Raw genomic sequence first — 16,665 nt, forward strand, 5'->3', positions numbered from 1 at the left:
ATGTAACTTAATCACAGTTGTGTGTTTATTGTGGTGACTAAGGTTGGAAATAGGGAGACTATATAATTAGCAAGTTATGCAAAAAATCCAATTCAAAGATTGATGAAAATTTTAAAATTTTCGATAAACACTTGAATTGAAACTACAGATCCCGTGTGAAATAGCCATCGAGGCTACTACACAGAGTTTTTGTTTTTTAGGCTTTTTCATTTGTTTTGACTTTAATATTGTGAATTTTATTTGGGTTCATGTGGTTTAGGAGATTGGAATCCTAGAAATTGAAATTTTATTGTTTATTGATTATTTGGGGACTGGAATCCTAATTTTTATTTAAATTTTTGTTTAATTGATATTTTCCATTTAGTAATTGAATGTTTTGTATCAAGGATAGGGTTTTTGAGATTGTAATCCTAATGTGCAATATTCATTCTTTGTGATGAGAGTTAGATACTAATGTGCAATATTCTTTCTTTGTGATGAGAGTTAGATGTCTATTTGCTTTATTTCTAATTACTTTAGATATTTATTTGTTTCTAATCATAAAGTTTTTAAGGTTGCTTGGCAACTGTCAACAACATTACATAAGTAGTAGCTTAAATTCTTCTTTCATTGTTGGAATTTTTTTCCCATTTGCTTTGATTGTAGAAAATAAATAAAGATTAATTAATAATTCATATTCAATAGCTTTTCTGTGCATCACATAGGTTAGTAGCTAGTTCAATCTAAAATTAAAGCTCCAAAGAATTTAATGGATTTGTTCACTTTTTTACTAAACTCAAAAGAACTAAAGTAGAAAAAAAAAAAACCATGGATTAAAATAAAATTAACATTTTAAACAAAAATAGATAACAAATTTTTTTAATAATCAGATGACGGTAGTCTTAACAAAAGCAATTGTTAAGGAAGTTTGAAATTTTGTTTTTTGTTTTTGAAGGAAACGTGTGAAACAACTTTATAGTATTTTGTAGGGTCGATTTTCTTGTAGCCTAAGCCCAAAAGAGATTGGTTATAGGCCCAACGAACCCAGAACAATAAATTTGTAGAGAGTGGGTTGAAGGTTTAGGCGCCGACCGGCGTCTTGGAAGCCTGAACATCTTTTTCTCTTATTGAAGAAACACTTGGAACAATTTACAACTAGGAGATGCTCCTCGGCCCAAGGCCGAGGAGGCTTTTCTCCAAAAACCCCAAAAAGCCTCCTCACTACATTTTGCTTGTCTCTCTTATATACTACTCTCTTCCTCTTCCTGTTGATCGTTCATTGGCCTCTACTCTGGCTGCCTGTCCCATCAGAGGTCGTATCCGTGCTCAAGTGGTTCACCCTGATCGATGTAGCCCTGCCCGGGGGTTGCATCCCCATTAATGTGGCCAGAAGGGTTAGGTGAACGTATTAAGTGCTGAGGTGACAACTGGCTCTGGGTCTGTCCCCCCTCCCCTATAGTTATCCTTAGTATGCCGAGGACGAGGGGATCCTCGGCGTGGATCCAAAGAAGGGTTTGCTCCCTAAATTGGTCTTGGGTAGTCATCCCTCCTCGGACTGGGCCATTTGGGCCTGACTTGGAGTGGGCCGTGGCTGTACGATTTCCTGGCCCCACAATAGCCCCTCAAAATCTTGCTGCACGCATCCTTGGGCGGGGAGGAGGATTTTGACATCCTCGGCCTCATCCCCCCCCCACCCTTCGTTAGTGCTGGGGCCCATTCACCTGCCAAGGGCACGTCGCTGACGCTTCGGAGCACGTAATGTGTTCATCATTAAATCCAGGCGGCTCTGTGCTCCCCACGTCCAAGGAGGAGTTATCCATCTAACGGTGGAGATTCGTCTGGCATTTATGAGCAGGAAAACCCGCATGGCTCCTCGATCTGGGGTATAAATACCCGTACGAACCGCTTCTTCCTGTTCCACATTTGTAATCGAGGATATTCGTGCGCCCTTCCCGAGTTCAGACACCCCCTTACTAGCACCTCCAGCACAAAAGCCTGTTCGAGGAGCCCTTTCTCTTTCCTGTAAGTCGCTCTCTCTTTGGCCCCTCTTTCTCGTTACCCTTTTTTCTGCTTCGCCTGTTCTTTCTTAGTTCCTTTAGGCGTCTACTGAGATGAGTAGGTTTAAGAAATACGTTGATACTGAGGAGGCGATGGATAAATTCATCACCGACTATAAAATTCCCGGCAATGTGAATCTGAGACATTGTGAGGATGGGAAGTGGCGCATATACAGGCAGGAGGGCGAGGTGGTAATTCCCGTAGTCGCCTTCCTTGAAGGAGGGATGACGATCCCCATGGGGCCGGTGATGGGGGATTACCTCATGCACTTTCGGTTGGCCCCCACCCAGTGTGGGATAAATGTCTTTAGGATTCTGGGCTGTGTGGACGCCCTGAACGAGAAGATGGGGCTGAGGCTGACCCACCATGACGTGAACTGGTGTTACAATCTTCAGCTTCTTAAGGGCCATTCGTATTACCTGAAAACGAGGGACGACAGGATGCGGCTCATTCAGTGCCTCCCCGAGTCCAGCAAGGGGTTCTATGAGGATTTCCTCATTGTGTCGGGGGAGTGGCATGATGGCCTTCACTGCCCAACAACAGAGGGCACACCAGGTGGGGCAGTGGGGGACAGATAGGGTTTCAAGCTCTCGTCACTTTTCTTCACCTGCCATTCTTTTTTACTAACGTCCTGGTACTTTCCGTTTACAGACCCGCACGCCTTCCAGCGTTACTTCCATCTGATCAACCGAGCAGACTTGCAAAAGGTGTTAAGGGCGCCGGTGTACATAAACGAGGACGACAACCAGGTTAGGGCCGCCCACATAATTTTGGGTTATACACCTACCCAGAAATCGTTCCCGGTTCCGAAGCACGTCATCCTCGCCAACGATCCTCGGCTCCAAAGGATTACTGTGACCGAGGACGGATTTTCGTTCCCCGAGGGGCCCTTCGACCAGGAAACTGTCACATTAGCCGTCCCCTCCTCTTCCCAACTGTTTGCCGAGGCTGCCGAGGGAGCTCCAGAGGGGGAAGGGGACGCGTTTGAAGTTTTTGCTCATCTTGATCAGTCCGAGGATCCTCCCGGGGACTTGGGTGATCCCAATTTGAGCGAAGCAGACCTCCTTGTTTCAGAAACCCCTCCTCGGTCGTCAATGGATTACAAGAGGAAACCCACCACCAAGTTGTTGGACCTGCTTGAGGGCCAGCCGGGGGAGTCCCAACAGAAAACTCCTACTCCTCCTTCGAAGGCTAAGTCTACTTCCGCTCGGCAGAAGCTTCCTCCTTCTCCTTCTCAGACGCGCTCGCCCTCTGGGTCCGTGCCTGCTGGTCCTAAGAAGAAGAAGGATAAGGGTAAAAGGATCGTGGGGGATAGGACGGTGTTCTCGCAGGAGGAGGATACTGCTCTACGGCCATCCAAGCAGCTTAAGATAGGCGGAAGGAGTCCGGATAGGCAGGTCGCCGACACCACCTCGTCCGGGGCTGACGCCTGGCTCCCAGCCCCGATGCTCCGCGGGGAGCCATTGAGGGATAACGCCTCTCTTAGGGATTTCAACGAGGGCGAGGGTACGCGCGTGGCAGACGCATTGGAGAGGAGCTTGCTGCTCCCAGCGGACATGGCTGAGCTTGACTCGTTGACGAGCGAGCAGGTCTTCCTCAACCTTAAGCGATATGTGGGGATGGTAGGGGCTATAACCTCAATTCTTTTCCCACTCTTTTTCTTTTATGGGGCTCATCGCACATTGGTCATTTTGACAGGCCGTCCAAGCTATCTTTGCGTTGGAGGGGGCGGCAAACGACCAGAAGGAGGTCCTTAAAAAGGAGCGTGACTGGCGATACCAGGCCACCAATACTCTGAAAAATTCTAAAGCTGACCTCGTCAAGGCTCGACAGGCTCTGAAGGAGGTGACCAGTGAGCGGGATAATGCGCTGTCTGGTCTTAAGGGCGCCCAGACCCAGGCCACGGAGCAGACGACGCGCCTACGCGAGGCGAAGGAGCAATTGCGGATTGCGAGGGATCTGATTACTGACCTGCGGGCTGACGTGGCAAAGGCCGAGGGGAATCAGAAGGCAGCGGAGTGGGCCAGGGACCAGGCCCTGCGGGCCAAGGACGAGGCTGATCATGGCAAGGAGATGGCCGAGCGTGCCAAGGAGGAGGCCGAGGCCGCAGCCTACGCTGAGGGGGTGGCTGCAGTAGAGGCCGACTACAAGGCTCAAGTCCCTGGAGTGTGTAGGCGATATTGTTCCAAGGTCTGGGCTGAGGCCCTCAAACAAGCTGGGGTGGAGGCTGTGTCCGACCTGTGGAAGGCGGAGAACGTGTATTATCCTCCCGCTATCCGTGAGGCCGCCCCTGAGGACCCTGAGGTTGGGGAGATTACTGAAGAAGTGCGGGCAGCTGAACTGGGGGAGCATTCGAGTGAGGAGGTACCCTCAGAGATAGTGGAGATCCCTTCCGATGATCCAGCCTCCACCACTGAGGGAGTAGCTGCTCTCGCCGTACCCCCGCAGACTATCCCCCCAGGCCAGGGCTCGGAGGGGTCAGGGGCTGCCTCTGTCCAACCGGAGCAAGAGGAGTAGGCTCCCCGGCGTCTCGGCTCGTCCTGCTTTCACGTTGTTATTTTATTTTGTTATACTTTCCTTCTATGTACTGTGGCTCTTGCCATGCAATTTTTTACGAACTCATCGTTGTAATGCGAATTTGATTTCCCTTTACTTGAATTGCTTATTTGTGTACACACTGCCTGCTTTTCCTTTCTTCCTTAGATCCGTATGACTTTAGCTTGAATTGCATGTTGGTCAATTGCGCCAGTAACGATGATAAAGAGAGAGAACGTGTGCATGGGCACCTCTCTCGCGGCTCAAGGGCCCCATGGGGCTTGGTCCTCTCCTAACTTGGGATGTTTTGTAGTTGGCCTCCCTGTAGCCTTGAGTCCGAGGGCCATGTGACGCCCCTGTTCTGTTCGGCGCAACGGTCTGATTGAGCGGTTAGTTTCCCCATAGGCCTGAGTCCGAGGACCATGCAGTGCCTTGGTTCTGTCTAACGCTTTGATTTCTCTGTAAGTATCTAGTTTCCCCATAGGTTTGAGTCTGAGGACCACGCGATACCTTGGTTCTGTCTAGTACCCAGGTATAAAGGAGCGAGTAGTTTCCCCATAGGCCTGAGTCCGAGGACCATGCAGTGCCTTGGTTCTGTCTAACGCTTTTATTTCTCTGTAAGTATCTAGTTTCCCCATAGGCTTGAGTCCGAGGACCATGGAATACCTTGGTTCTATCTAGTACCCAGGTATAGAGGAGCGAGTAGTTTCCCCATAGGCCTGAGTCCGAGGACCATGCAGTGCCTTGGTTCTGTCTAACGCTTTCATTTCTCTGCAAGTATCTAGTTTCCCCATAGGCTTGAGTCTGAGGACCATGCAATACCTTGATTCTGTCTAGTACCCAGGTATAGAGGAGAGAGTAGTTTCCCCATAGGCCTGAGTCCGAGGACCTTGCAGTGCCTTGGTTCTGTCTAACGCTTTCATTTCTCTGTAAGTATCTAGTTTCCCCATAGGCTTGAGTCCGAGGACCATGCAATACCTTGGTTCTGTCTAGTACCCAGGTATAGAGAAGCGAGTAGTTTCCTCATAGGCCTGAGTCCGAGGACCATGCAGTGCCTTGGTTCTGTCTAACGCTTTCATTTCTCTGTAAGTATCTAGTTTCCCCATAGGCTTGAGTCCGAAAACCATGCAATACCTTGGTTCTGTTTAGTACCCAGGTATAGAGGAGCGAGTAGTTTCCCCATAGGCCTGAGTCCGAGGACCATGCAGTGCCTTGGTTCTGTCTAACGCTTTCATTTCTCTGTAAGTATCTAGTTTCCCCATAGGCTTGAGTCCGAGGACTATGCAATACCTTAGTTCTGTCTAGTACCTAGGTATAGAAGAACGAGTAGTTTCCCCTTAGGCCTGAGTCTGAGGACCATGCAGTGCCTTGGTTCTGTCTAACGCTTTCATTTCTCTGGAAGTAGGGGTTTGTCTTCGGATCGCTCTGCTGGGGATGATTCTTCCTTGAGCCGGATTTTGATCTTACATGTGGCGCTGATCTCGCCTCCAGCTCGAGCCCCCATTTCCCTCACTTACGAAGCGTCCCTTGGCCGTTCGTGTTCTGCGCTTGACTCTTCGGTGCGCGAGACGCGCCCTCATTAATGTCCTCGTGAATTAACACGAATCCAACGGTCTACGGTCCCCTTGGAATTTGGTGGCCTCATAACTAGCACTGTTGACAACTCTCTTTTCGAATTCTACGTGAATTAATTTTCACCAACATTCATCCCCTATATAAGACTCTTCGGGGGGAAGGTTTCTTCACACACCATGAACCCCCCAACACAAACCAAAAGAACACACCTCTTCAGCTCCCCCCAGCCCCTTTAATAACCTCGCTGGAATTATGACTGGAGTCAGTAGATATAGGGCGGCTTTGGGCGGGTGTGAGGGCATCTGTGCCAAGAGCCCTTGTGGCTGCAGCCCCCACTGGGCTTCCGGTGAGGCAGAGTTTAGGCGTAACCCCGATGGTACCATGCATGGTGGCTCGGCGGGATGTCGTTAGAGTACCTAATGTCTCTCCTCGGAGCGCACCCCCGATGGAGGAGATGTGTGAATTCACATCATGGCCGGTGCCCGAGTGTTGCCGTCTCCAACGGCCAACGCTCGTGAGGGCTGGAGAGAGGAGGGAACATCATGAGGGAGGGTGTCCCGGTGCGCCTGCATCTGCTCCTCACTTTGTTCAAGCTCCGCCGCTCCTAGAAAGGAGTTGTTGGTGGCCTTGAAACAAGCTGGCCCTCCCCCTTCCCTGCTTTTAGTGTCAAGTTCTCCCATTCTCTTGATGCCAATAAAAGCACGGGTTGACACTTCCCTCCAGCTAGTTTTAGGGAATTGTAGGGTCTACCTGGGCCTCTGATTGTAGAACTAGCTGGTAGGAACAATTGTAATGCATGCCTGCCTGAGCCTCTGATTGTAATCTGTAATTTTTCTTTTTTATGAAATAATATCGAGCTCTCTTTCTTTGCTGTTGAATCATCTGTCTCGAAATTTTTTTTTTTTTTTTTTTTTTTGATCACCATTAATCTTTCCTAGAATGATTACTTAGAACTGTCGCCTGTTGTGCCGGCCGGCGCACTAATCCTTCCCACAGACGGCGCCAATTGTAGGGTCGATTTTCTTGTAGCCTAAGCCCAAAAGAGATTGGTTATAGGCCCAACGAACCCAGAACAATAAATTTGTAGAGAGTGGGTTGAAGGTTTAGGCGCCGACCGGCGTCTTGGAAGCCTGAACATCTTTTTCTCTTATTAAAGAAACACTTGGAACAATTTACAACTAGGAGATGCTCCTCGGCCTTGGGCCGAGGAGGCTTTTCTCCAAAAACCCCAAAAAGCCTCCTCACTACATTTTGCTTGTCTCTCTTATATACTACTCTCTTCCTCTTCCTGTTGATCGTTCATTGGCCTCTCCTCTGGCCGCCTGTCCCATCAGAGGTCGTATCCGTGCTCAAGTGGTTCACCCTGATCGATGTAGCCCTGCCCGGGGTTTGCATTCCCATTAATGCGGCTAGAAGGGTTAGGTGAACGTATTAAGTGCTGAGGTGACAACTGGCTCTGGGTCTGTCCCCCCTCCCCTATAGTTATCCTTAGTATGCCGAGGACGAGGGGATCCTCGGCGTAGATCCAAAGAAGGGTTTGCTCCCCAAATTGGCCTTGGGTAGTCATCCCTCCTCGGACTGGGCCATTTGGGCCTGACTTGGAGTGGGCCGTGGCTGTACGATTTCCTGGCCCCACAATTTTATTTTATTTTTTTAAATATTAATATTATTATTAGTTTTTTTTTTTTATAAAATAATAATTTTTTTATTACTTATTTTTTTTTTGAGAATTAGGTTGCATATATCTTTAAGTTAAGATATAGATATGGATTAGTGGGAGTAAAAAGTTTTAGAGTTTGAGTTGTATTTGAACTGTATTATACTATTTTTAGTGTTAGTGGTTTCCTACTGTGGCCATAAGTTTAGGAGACGTGGTTCCTTTATTTTAGGTTTTTAACGTTACTTGAGAAGTTACTACTTAAATAGTTGAAGTTATTTTCAAAAAATCTTCAGAGTTTCTACTTCCTAGAGGTCAAGATTAATTTCTTCGGTCAAATTCTACACCCCTAAAGCTTATCCTTATTTTCCTTTTGTATTTTCTTCTGAATCAATTTTCTTGTGAAACCAAAATGTTTTGCAGTGGAGCAAGTGTTCAACAAATTGGGGGAGAGGGCAATGGGTGGCAAGGTGGAAGCTTGTGTGGAGTGCACCCAGAAATGTTTGAAGATTCATGAGAAGAAGAAAATCTCATTACCTGCAGTTACCTCTTTTTTCAAAGTCATGATTGGTGCTAAGTTTGCACAAGTGTTGGTATGAAAACATTTTGGGCTTTTCTTCTCTCTTAGCCTCTCTATATGTTGATTGTTGCCATTTTTATCTTCAGTATTGAGTATGTTACTATGTTTACTTCCCCAATTAATGCCTCCCGCATATTCGTATCGTGGTGTTACTATGACTGAATTGCAATTAGTTTAATATTGTTCTTTCATTCTCTTTCCATGCCTGAAGCACTTCAATTTTGATATATATTCTCACTTCTGTTTGGAAGAGATAACTTGATCTCCTTATGGAATTTTGTTGGATGTTGAATGAACATTTTTCCAAATGTTATTTATTCCGGGGAAGAGTGCAAGTATAACCTAAGTTAGTAATTTAATTAGATGAGTTTTTGACTACATTCATTTAATTACATTACTACTCCGATGGCCTACATCTCTAATTAGGTATTTTTCTATATGAGAGACATATTGCTACATTAAAATTTAAAAGTTCTCATTATGATTGAGATAATTTATTTTTGCATTGATAAATTTTGTTGTTGTGGAATATTCTCCTTTTCTCTCTTATTGTGTAAGAATTTGAGTCAAATGAAATATTGTTTTTATCTGAAATACTAAAGTTGCATTAAACTGTGGTCTATACTCTATTTGTACCAATATGATGCTCTTACTTTTCTATAGCTGTTGAAATTTGATGCACCATATGTTAGACGGGCACAAGAAAGAAGAATCTTATTTCATATTGGGTTTAACTAGTAATACATGCAACATTTTTTATTTATCTGCTGAAAACTGAAGTAAAGTATGGGATAAAGGGCCTTCTCTTAGACTCTGAAATGCTATACAACTTTTCCTTCCAAGTGATAATGAGCTTTTTTTTTTTTTCTAATGGACAATTCGTGCATCTATTCTGAATGTGTCATTCCATTGCAGTATTTTCCTCCGAAATTTGCTGCTATGGTACCAGCATTGGTCAATCAGAAAACCTTTCTTGAGGACTCAAGTGGGCAGCAATGGCTAGTAACCATATCCAAAGTTGATGGCTCTATTGCTTTTCAACAAGGGTGGAATTCTTTTTCATTAGACCATGGCCTAGAAATCGGAGATTTTCTGGTGTTCAATTACGTGGGATCACACTTTGTTGTTAGCATCTACACCAAAAGTGGATGTGAAAAATTAGACTTTCCTTGGAACAACAATCCGAAGAAACGAGCGAGGGCTAATGGCAATTCTACCGGCAAACGTAGCCAACGGCACACAATTGATGAAGATTCGATGAACAAACAGGGCACAAGCACCTCTGCTGTACCTATGTCAGATGAAGAAATAAGTCCAAGTCAATGCAAGACCAATGATTTGGAAGAAATACTGGAAGTCCCTGAAAATCCTTCTGATCATATGGATACCATCGAAAAAAATCCCTCTGATCATAAGGAGACCATCGAAAGGCCCAAGCCTATGCCAGAATCAGAATACTATGAAGATACATATTACATGATCAATCGAGACGTGGGGGGCAAACAACGAGATGACATTATGTTTGACTTGTCTGGCTTCGAAATGGGGAACAACTCTGGTGCTGATGGTACTAAAAATGCTGCAGCTAAAGATGTTGGATGTTCTACATCACAAAGGTTTCTACCCGAAGATTAGGACCTATAGATACATCCCCAGGAAGCACCGACCGATACTTCCCTCCACCTATCTTTTATGTCTTTTTAGTTATAATCTTGATACTTATCTTTTTATCTTTTATTTACTCTTTTAGATCTTATTCACTCTTTTGGATCTTATTCTTGGTTTGTATTTTAATTTCTATACCTCATTTAGTAGTTATGAATTCACTTTATATTGCTATTAAATTGATATATGTTTAACATTATAGGAAAAAATAAATGCTTAACAATATCTAAAAATATAAATAAAATATATTTAATAATTAATTAATATATACATAGATGTGGCAAAATGGGTGGATCATGTCTTGTCAATTGAGTTCGGGTTAAAAATAGGTCATTTTAAATGGGTTAGAAAAGGGTCAGGTCAGGTTGACTTGTATTTTTCACATGAATTTTAATTTTTTTTACAAAAAAAAAAAGTATTTTCCATTTGTTAAATCATGCAACAAATTATTTTGTATAAAATGCATCATTTTGAATTTACTACTCATATAAAAAATGAGTTAAACTCAACAAATTAATACTTGTTTAATAATTATAAAATTATACAAATCCCAACATTGTTAACTAAAGCAAAATAGCACAAAGGAGTCTAGTCTACCCTTTTATCTAATTAAAACAAACACACAAGTTTTATTTCTGTATAGTACCAACATCATATCCCAAAACATAATATAAAATTACAAGTGCCCTATGCTAATTTGACAAGGAATAAAAACATATAAAAAATTTATAATCTTGAGAATTAATTTATAACTGTGGTTGATACTCTGTTTCAATTTGAGAATATATATTAAAATTTGATTTTTACATGATCTCTATTATGAATATCATATTATTGTTTTTTTTTTTTTTTTTGAGTAAACATATCATTGTTAAGTAACACATGTAAGGTCTGGATTTGTAGCCCAAACCCAAAACAATGAATTTGTAGAGAGTGGGTGAAAGAGCTGGGTTAGTTGTGAATTTAACAACTGTTAGCTATAGTAACCGGGAATGAACCAACGTAAAAACACACTTAAAAGCTAAACAAAATGATGTTTGAAGAGGAATATTATTGATTGAACAATGAATACAGTTCTTAGAGCTACAGTAAAATCTTTCTTCCTCTCTTATTATCTTTTTTCCGATCCCTCCTTATCAGAGGCCTCTTCCCTTTATATAGCATCCTTCTCCATCATCTCCATCATCCACTTGTTCTTCATCTACGTATCCACTTGAGTATATGTCACGTTAAGTACCTTCTTTAGCTCTCCGTGAGTGATGGTAGCTGAGATTACACTGTTCAGGGGTTTTCTCCACATAAATGCAGTCAGGAAAGTTGCTACAGTGCATTAAACACGTTGGTAGCAGCTTTTTCTTTTAGATATTTCTCCGTTCTTATCATCTCCAGGCATGCCCAAAGCTTATCATTCTTATTGAAGTCGTTAGGAAGATCACTCGAACTTTTCAGATATTTGCTTGATCGAGACTTTTTGTATTTGAGGAGAATGAACTCTTCGGATCACTGGTGCTCTCTTCAGACTATATTCTTCGTTCATTTCTAGGTATATCTCTTCCACACGGATTCCTTCTCAACCCCTTTCTTTTCTTCGGACACACAGTAGTCTTCAAGTAGGGCCCTAGGCCCAATATATAAGGTTAGGATTTTACCCCCCACAACACACATTCCAGGAAATATCATCTTTTATTTTGAAAAACCATTTATTTTGGCCATGGATGGTTAAAAAATAGACCTAAGTGAGCATAATTTATGCCAATTTCATCGACATACTTCAGCTTCACTCTTTTCACATTTATGAATACTTTTCATACATGTCTATAATTTCAAATTTATGTTTTTAATTCTACTACAACCAGATTATCTTTGCTAAAAATCTTTACTTATTGTGTTATTTAAGCAGAGAATGCCTTAACCATTTATCTTTCAATTTGTTTGCATGTATCTTTTTCTTGAGACCATTGTATTTGAATGATGTTATCCAAAAACTGTTAAAAAATTGATTTTTTTTAATATAATAATAATAATAATAATTGTAGGGATAAGGGACCAAATTCATGAATTGGGCCTTGGGCTTAGCCGAGGACCTTGTCTGTCCGAGGAGGATAAATAGCAGCGAGGGTGTCAAACTCAGAACCCCATAAGTAAAATACAAATGAAAGGGCTAAGAAAGTTGATCCAAGGAGGAACGTCTCATCGGATAAGCAAGACATGGATCAAATGTATACCTTGTCATTCAAGGTAACTTTTCAAGACGATCTATAGATAAAGATAGGCAATATGATCATGCAAAAGGGATGGGAGCTCAAAGGAATCTAAGAAAAAGCTACTACCACCACATTGAATGTACAACAACTATTTTTCTGGCCGCATTTATGTGAAAAAGACCCTTGAACAGTGTTGCTTTGGCTACCAGAACTCACAGAGAGCCAAAGGGGGCGTCTGATGGGACAAACACTCAAGTGAGGGCTCAGATGATCAACAAGTATAAGATCAAGATGGTTTGAAGGGAGCTATATAATGTAAGAGACCCTTCATGAGGAGGGGGATAAGAGAATCAAGAAAGAAATACTGTAGCAACCTAGAACCCGACTTGTAATAAGCACAGGAGAGTGAAGAACGAAAGAGAAAAGGAATGAGAGAGAAAGAATTATTTTTTTATTCAATCGGTTATTATTTTAAGAGAGAATATTGGTTAGAGGTGCTACAGTAATTGTTACAGTGTTCTCTATTTGTAGAGAAGCATTGTAGCAATTCTAATCTACAAATTGGAGATGGAGAAGCTGTTGGACTGGGTTTTTGGGGTAAATAGTGGGGTTTTTTCTCCAAAAAATAGATATAGATAAGCTATTGGTGATGCTCTAAGACTTTAAGAGTAGTGGTGTAAAGCTGATATGATTATTTTGCACATGTCTATGATTTTGTTGCAATGGATGTGCTATTTATTTGATACTAAATGTTTTTTTCTCTCAAAAGCAGTGTACTTTGCTCAACGACAATTATCAATTTGCTGCACAGAAATTTACAATATTAGAGTAGCCCTCTAGTGTTTCTAATACCTCTGAGAAGCAAGACTGTCAAAATGGTTTTTAAAATTTCACATGGAAAATTATATTAAAAATTGATTGATATTTTTATTTTGATATTTTAATAGTTGAGGCTGGAGGGACTTGAACCTTGGATGTTGCTTGTTGAGCTACAAAAGTATTTCATATGCTCACATGAAAGTGTATCAAAGTTGGTTGTTTTTCTATGAGTGATGGAGTTCATAATAAATGTTGTTGTTGTTGTTGTTTTATTTATTTATTTATTTATTTATTTTTATTTTTATTTTTTAAGAAACAAACACACATACACACAATGGATAGGGAAAGGGGTTATAACATAAAGACACACTACAACTCCACTCAAAAGCCATGATAACTTTTAAGGGAGGGTAAAGCAAGTTATACTAACACAACATACTCTTTTAAGCAATGAGGGATAATTACCTTTTTTTTTTTTTAAGAAACAAACACACACACACAAAAAAGGGAGAAGAAAAGAGGTTCTAACATAAAAGCACACCACAACTCCACTCAAAAGTCATGGTAACTTTTAAGGGAGGGTGTGGCGAGTTATACTACACACAACACACTCTTTTAAGCAATGTGAGATGATTACCTTTTTTTTTTTTTTTTGAGAAACAAATACACACACATAAGGGAGACGGAAAGAGATTCTAACATAAAGGTACACCACAACTCCACTTAAAAGCCATGATAATTTTTAAGGGAGGGTAGGACAGGTTATGCTACACATAACACACTCTCTTAAGCAATGTGAGACAATTACACATTCTTTGTTTTTTGAGAAACAAACACACACACACACACAAGGGAGAGGAAAATGGGTTCTAATACAAAGGCACACCACAACTTCACTAAAAAACCATGGTAACTTTTAAGGGAGGGTGGGGCAAGTATGTGTGAGTTATTAAAAAAAGAAGAAGAAGAAGTTAAGTGTGTGAAAGTGATATATATATATATATATATACAAAAACAAATGAAAATTAGAAGAAAAGAAAATAAGATTCTAAAGGTCCGTTTGGATAGAATTTATTTTGTTGAAACTGAAAACACTGTAGCAAAATAATTTTTAAATGTGTGAATAGTATTATGGAACCTATTTTTTAATGAAAAAGTGGCTGAAAAATGAAATTTGTGGAATCCATGAACAGTGCACGGGTGCACTGTTCACTACTGAAAAGTCAAAAGATGCGGCTTAAAAAAAAAAAAAAGGAAAGAAACGCAAACGTGGATCCGCAAACGCGGATCCAAACGGATACTAATACTTTTTTTGATGATGAGAATAAGCCCTAATACTTTAAATGAGTGTTTGAGATTTTGTTTGTTTGTTTGTTTTTTATTTTTTTTCAACAAAAAAGTATTCTGGGCACGAATGTGAACCCACATTTTAGAATTCATTTTTTAGTTTTCTTTTTCTTTTGTAATTCACCAAATCTTCAAATTTGACCGCATGCCTAAATTTGAAGATGTGGAAGATGATCCAGCTAAAATAAATGCAGTAGTAAGGCAATTGATGATAATCCTATGTGAAGCAATGTTTGTAAACTTTAATTGTTGTCAAATCCTTATGGTTGCCTTAAAAAAAAAAATCCTTAAGGTTGAGTCATGAGTGACACTATTGGACTATTTCTTGGAGAAAATTCAAATTTTGGCTTTAAAGTTGGAAACCCCTACTCGATGTAAAGTAGGGGAAAAAAACTTTTTTTTTTGGGTAATAGGAAATTTTTTTTTCAACTATATAGCAAAGGGAAAAGTGATATTTGAAATTTTAGTGTGAAGAAAACGGATTTGAATCGCAATTGAAAACCATATAACACATTGACGAAAACAATTTCAAGGAAACTCTGAAGAAAACTGTTGCTTACATTTAAGGTTATTGCATTATTGTGTCACAATGTTTTAGAAAGGCAATTTAATTTAAGGTTAGGTGTCATGCTGGCTCTGTGACTTCGATTTGTTGAGTCTTAATTTCCTAGGTTTTAAAATTTTCTTCTTAGCTCCTGACCATTTTCATTTCAGAAAATAAAAATAGATTAGAGTTTCTTGCTCATGATTTGACAAAGAATCCGAGCTGTATGGTCATCATTAGGAGGAATTGAGGCCCAGTTTAGGGAGTATAAATGTTCTATCATTGTGAAAGTTCCATGAAATGGTCTCATGGAACATTTTTCTCACAACATGTGAAATTTATATGTGCGAGACTCACACATATTGGAGTAAATTTATGGTGAGATCCATCATGAATGTGAGAGGAAGTAGCACTATGATATGATGCTTTGGAAACATCCAATAATATTTCCATATGTTATGAGAGAGATGTTTCATAAGACTGTTTCATTAGATAATTTTTCGTAACCCGTCACTTGGATACACCATACTTGACTTTGTGTTTCTCTATGAACGTGGCTGCTGAGTTATCACCCCTAAAACTGTAGTTGATATGCATTCTATAATGTCAGCTATCATACCTAAAACTACAATCATATGCCTTCTCTAATGACTTTACCATCAGTTAATTATCATCAGTACAATACTAGACGACTATCTATGCACATTATCACAAGACACTTTAAAATTCTGTTATTGCTTTTATTTATTGCATCCAAAGGATTTTTTGCTAATTTCTTCATGTCATCAGCCTCCATTGTTGTATACTTGTATGCTTTCAAAGCCCAATCAGCAGTCATAACAGCATGGGCAAAGCTAGTAATTTTTGTTTGGAGACCAAGTTGTGATACTATATATATATATTAATTAAGACAATCCGTAGACACACAGAGACATATAACATATATATATATATATATATATATATATATNTGAGGCCAACGATGGAGGCTAGCTTCTTGGGTTTTACATATCGGAGGCCGACAAAGAGATTCGTGACATTGGATTCGCGAACCACCAATTGATGAGGAATCTTAGACAGCATGTAGATCAACGGCCAGAAATTTCAAGCCACACATGGTAGCGTATGAGGCTGATGATGAAGATTGGACTCTTGGGTTTTCGATATTAGAGGTTGATGAAGAGATGTGGCATTGGTTTTGCGAAAGGATTGAGAAACACTAACAGATCTAAAGGGAGGCTCAAACTCTATGGTTTTGTACCTGTGATGGCTATGGCTTTTGATGGTGGCGAGGCAGTAGTGGAGAGACCTTGTAGAGGTGGTGTAGGCAGTGGTGGTTTTGAGTTGAACAATGATGATGTCTAGTAGATCAGTTTGACTCTAGAGACGGTGAAGGGAGAGGCAACAGAGACGAGATATTATTGGATTTTTCTATACTGTTGGATCATTTTATTTCCACAAGTCACTCATCTATTTTTAAATGGGAGAGGAAACTGGAGATTTTAAAACTAGAGGTGAGCCTTTCCATATATACAAGTGTTCATGGTGCGGTTTTAGTTTTGGGCCATTTCAAGCACCTACTTTGCGTTGTAATTAGGCCGAAACCATAACTGCATTGCATCTTCATTTTACGATTACATGTGTGATTTAGTGCAGTGAATGAAGAGTGGTTTGATTGGTTTTGACAATATGACAATTTCTA

The sequence above is a fragment of the Quercus suber genome, unplaced genomic scaffold (genome assembly GCF_002906115.3).
Source record: "Quercus suber isolate HL8 unplaced genomic scaffold, Cork oak 2.0 scaffold_221, whole genome shotgun sequence".
Lineage (NCBI taxonomy): Eukaryota > Viridiplantae > Streptophyta > Magnoliopsida > Fagales > Fagaceae > Quercus > Quercus suber.